A 5,252-nucleotide genomic window follows, 5' to 3' on the forward strand; every position below is an offset into this window, starting at 1 on the left:
TTTGTGTTGTGTATGGACCTATTAGGTCCATAAATTACCATATAGCATATATCCAACACAAAAAACAGTGACAATTTGTTGTTGACAAAGGACAGCTGGACATATAAAGGGTCCCATTACCTTCAGTAGCTTAGGGCCTCATCAAACCTAAATCCGGCCCTGCCCACTTGCCACAGATGCATCTGCTTTTGGAAGAAGAAAGTTAAGCTAGGAGACTCAACCCAATCACAGATCTTGCACATCTAATGATTCCCATTACGTAAATTCTCCATCACACTTTTCACTTTCTGACTCTCCATTTCTGGGAAGATAAATCAGGCGTAACATTGGCTGGGCAGAAACAGGACCTAGCACCTGTTGCATTTATACTGGCCTAGCTCAGACTGAGTGTCTATGTAGGATCTAGAGACCTGTCCCATTCTTGGTTCTCACAAAGTCTTGTTGCAAAGTGTTCACAGGGATGCTCACGCCTTACATTCAAGGAGTGTACAACCTGCATAATCATGTTCACAAGTAGCTGGACAGTGCACATGTAGTACTGAATGAACGTACAGTCTCCAGTACATACAGGTTTGCTGCTATCAAAAGCAAACGGCTTCACTAGCAACTACTGAATGCATTGCTGAAGAAATTCCCTTTTACTTGCAAGGAGACAAAGCATACTGGGTACCTTATGTTTTCTAAACGTGTTTCTTAACAGGGGTTACAGTCAATAAGAAGAATTGTGGCAGAAAGTGGAATGCAACTTTTAAGGGCCTTCTCAGCAGTGGCTTATGGAAAGTCCTCCCATCAGATGTCAAGGAGATAAAGAACCACACAACTTTTAGAAGACATCTGAAGGCAGCCCTGTATCAGAAAGTTTTTAATGTTTGATGTTTTATTATGTTTTTATACGTATTGGAATTTGCCCACAGTGGTTGAGACAACCCAGTCAGATGGGCAGGGAATAATAATAATAATAATAATAATAATAATAATAATAATAATAATGGACTAAAACACCAACTTTAAAAGTAAAAGACACTATTTTTGTAACAATCATAGACATAGCTATCAAAATATTGTAAATACATACTTCTTCCTAGAGTTGTTCAGTAGAATCCCTGATTTGGAACTTGTTAAGAGTAGAAATGAATCCCTCCACCACAAGAATGAGTTTCAAAACTTTACTGCAGAATAATCTTAAATATTAGTTACAGTAAGATAAATGTTACAAAATAATAAAGTAACAAGTTGCTCTCAGGTACCAGCCAAAATGGTTCAGTCCTTTATACACTTTAGTAAACTTTCCTCTCTCTGGTCCCAGAGAGAGCCTAGGTTTTTCCATCACTGTGGAGCTTAGCTGCAGCTGCACCTATTACAGCTAGCCTTCACTGACTTCTTAAATTTCCTCTCTAGCTGTGAGAGAGCTGCAGCTCAGGTTTCTGTCTATGAGTCATCAGGTAGTCTAACCCTGTGAAATAGAAAAACATCAGTCTTCTGTTTTCATCTAGACTGCAACCTCTTGCGTAATGTAAATTTCTCTATTATGCAAATGCAAACTTTTACATAAGTCTTAACTTCGGTGCATACAAAAATTACATTTTCTGCATATTAGACAGTTTTACTGTCTTTGAGAAAGTATGTTTTTCTTTGACATAGGAATTCATATGCTTTTCTACTCAGAATTTGGAAGATCTTAACAGGGATTCCTGATGTTTTTAATATGCATTCTTAAATATTCACTTACAGTTAAGGTTGGGGGAGAACGTAGATTCAGTTGGGACCTATAAAATCTGCACTTTCTGAAACAATATGCAACATGAAACAGCCATCCTTTGATATTTGCACTGTTTTTGCATTTTACAATGCAGTTCTTCATCTAAGCTATATATACCATAAATGCATATACAGTGGTACCTCAATTCCTGAACGCCTCTGTTGTCGAACATTTTGGTTTTCGAACGCTGAAAACCCGGAAGTAAATGATTCCATTTCCAAATGTTTTTCGAAACTCGAACGTGTTATGTGGCTACCGCTGAGTGCAAGAAACTCTTGCAACTAATGGGAAGCCGCGCCTTGGTTTTTGAACGTTTCGGAAGCCGAACTGTCTTCCGGAATGGATTACATTCGAGAACCGAGGCACCACTGTATGAGCAAAAAATTCCCATTAAATGCTTAGCTTTTGCCCTTACTTTTAACCAACTGATGTTTCTCTTGATTCCACTTGGGTGTCCTGGTGAGAGAAAAGATAGGGTTGAATTTGTTTTTTTAAAAAATAAACTAATTTCACAAACTAAACTTCATACAATGTGGCTCTGGTAACCTTTGGATGCAGATGGAGGGGGCGTAGAGAGCTTCATGAACTGTGTAAATAAAACATGGGGAACACGTAGCCATGTTGCTGGACCACCATCAATGACCACTGAGGATGATGAGAGTTCTTATCCAACCTCTGAAAGGTGATAGGTTCCCCATTGTTGTTCTAAAAGCACATCCAGGGAGAGAGATGAAGAGAGAGATGCTTCCGACAACACAATTCCCCTCTGACTATGGTGGCCTCCCCTGAGTCAGAACCACATCTTGCAGCAATATTAATTAGCACTTTTAAGCAGGGGGTTATATGAACATCTACCCAGGTATTTTCATGCCTGCTAGAGCATAGCAGTTTGGTGTGACTGCTAGAATTGTGAAAGCAGAATCGTTTTGTTGCTGTTACCAACCTCTGTACATAAATGAAAAATAACATTAATTTCATTGGGGGGAAATAAGTGCAGAGTAGTTTAAAGGCTCTGTGGCCAGGACTCCTCTGCTATGGTGTCTTTGACATTTGAATTGCAAACAACCTTTCTTTGGGGGAAGGGTGGGGGTTGGAGAGAGAGAAAAACGAATTCCCTCATATAGAAACCTTGGATAACTGCCTCATATGTAGTTATACAGGTCGCTGCCTTCTGCATTTTTACAGTGGCACTGGCAAATATTTCAGAAACCCTGCTGCGCTTGCTTTCTTGCTAAGAGAGCATACTGCTAGTCCCCCGGAGGCAACTGTCAATATTCAGAGTAGCTTCACTAGCTACAAAATGGGATTGAAAATTAACAGGATGGACACAAGCGACACTGGCTGAAGTGTTCAGATTAATCTTGAAGAGGTTTGGGACACCTCTTCTTGACACAGCCTTCTCCTGACATCAGGAGGAAACACTGTACAGGCAAGAGTTTGGCTATATATTTCAGTACTACCATCTTAAGTAGCTGTATCAGTAATTCTGGGTCTTGCACCTACTGCAATCATAGCCAGAAAGATTATGCTTCTCACTTTTCTGTGTTGTTTTCTGTCCTGTCCTTCATTCATGGAGGGGAATGGCTCCAGCAGCAATTATTAAAGAAGATTATAGAAAGGAAAGGGAAGAAGCTGTGTGAGGCAAACTTCTATTGGCACCATCTATTACAATATTGAACACAGCGTCAGAAAAAATTAGAGTCTGAGGAGGGCTTGTTCTTTAATGTCACTTAATTGTCGTCAGGTGAATTGAAATAGGCGATGGATGTGTCAGTGTGTGCTATCGGTTTGGGCAGATGTCACATTGCTTTTTTAAACACACACACACACACACACACACACACACACACACACACAAAAGCCCAGCACAAATGTCCTTTCCTGCAACAGAACAGCACAGCTAAAGTTTAGCCCCAAATCAATTTGATATCAACACATTAGTGGGGGTTGATTTCACTGCTGTGTGCATTCGCTGCCAAAATGGCAGAGTTGTTGAGATGGCAAGCTGAGGGGTTTGATTGTAAATCGATGGTATCAAAACAACAACAATAACAGGCCACTAACGCTCCCATAGATCCTTCAATGGAAATTGACTGATCTTTTTAAAAATTTCCCAAGAAATCACAACCATTCTTTAAAATACCCCCAGATAGTAAAAATAAATAGCCATGCTTAGTTACCAGATGAGCTGTTTCCTCCTACTGCTTCAGCAAGGAGCTATTGTGAAAACTTCCAGCTTTTCAATCTTTCCTTCTGTCAAAGCTTCATGCCACTTTATATGGGGGCATGGGCAATGAGGCCAGTTGCCATGGTCCCCACACAGGAAGAAGGCCACTTCAACAAGGTCAGATCTATTTTCTTCCGAGGCAGTAATGCTGGTGGAACGCCAGGACCAGGAATAATTTCAGTGTGTTGGGTCCACCAGCTGTTGTTAATGGGCCATTAACTTTGGCAGAATGGTGTGTTTTTATTGCCCTGATCTCTGGTCTGCAAATTTTAACAATGGACCTCCCTCCCCCCCCCACACCCACAGTCTGACCAATAGCTTGGATGTCAGGGTGATGAAATGATCATTCGTCCCAAGAATGTCAAGGAATATTTACTGGCTCAACTTGCATTCTTAGAATCCTGAACATGTCCTTTTCCCATGAATTACTGTAATTTCAGCACACTTTAGAAACACACATTATAGTCACTGGCTGGGCCATCACCAATTTGACCTTGTTATTTTGGAAGTAACATAAGCTGTTCCCACATCTTCACCGCTATAATAGTAATTGGTGGTCCCTTGACACTCTCTCTTTCAGACGGCTAGGTCAGAACAGCCAACTTGCGGGGACTTATACTAGTGAATGGTGATACCCACCAAATTCAGCTTGGATTGTCAAATATTCACCAAGGTGCAGACATTGAGGCATGTTTAAATCGGCAAGTGTATTTTGGATTGTAGCCTTTAAAAAGTGGAAGAATGGAACCACAGATGTATGTACGGTTAAAAGCAGCTTTTTTGTTCCCCAGAGATGCACAAAATAAGTACCGGTACCTCATTGCAAGATTTCTCCATAATTGATAGTAAATAATATAGCACAGTTGAAATATATTTCTACCAGCAGATGGCAGACTTAGATTACATATTTCATAGCCACTAAAATATTTCATTATTCCAGATTATCCCCCTCCTTTTTTTTTTGAGGGGAGGGGAGAGAACCTTGTTGAATGGTGTTGCTTATTTAAAAACATCTTATTCTATTTGACACACTCCTTGTCTAAGAAGTATTTTACAGAATAATAGAAACACAATCTCCACGATGGCTGAATAGGCCTATGTGCAGATTTAACCTTGACATCAAATCTATTTAATGCTTATGTTTTCATCTTTCTGACATAAAGATCAAACACTTTCCAGGCAAGAATGTTTCGTTGGCATCTGCAGGAGAAATAGCGTGCGGCTTCTTTAATGGATCAGGATTTCACCCTGCCTTTTCCCTCACTT

The 5,252-nt window shown here is 40.2% G+C and overlaps 1 long non-coding RNA gene across 1 annotated transcript; it reads right to left on the minus strand.

Annotated features, from left to right (window-relative positions):
* Positions 1-1,152: 1,152 nt before the first annotated feature.
* On the minus strand, positions 1,153-4,262 carry LOC309368013. The gene is made up of 3 exons (XR_014167485.1): positions 3,940-4,262; positions 2,175-2,215; positions 1,153-1,453 (listed from the first exon to the last, which is right to left on the minus strand). It is a non-coding gene; the product is annotated as an uncharacterized lncRNA (long non-coding RNA).
* Positions 4,263-5,252: the final 990 nt, after the last annotated feature.

Source organism: Podarcis melisellensis, assembly GCF_964234715.1.
Source record: "Podarcis melisellensis genome assembly, chromosome: 4".
Taxonomy (NCBI): Eukaryota; Metazoa; Chordata; class Lepidosauria; order Squamata; family Lacertidae; genus Podarcis; species Podarcis melisellensis.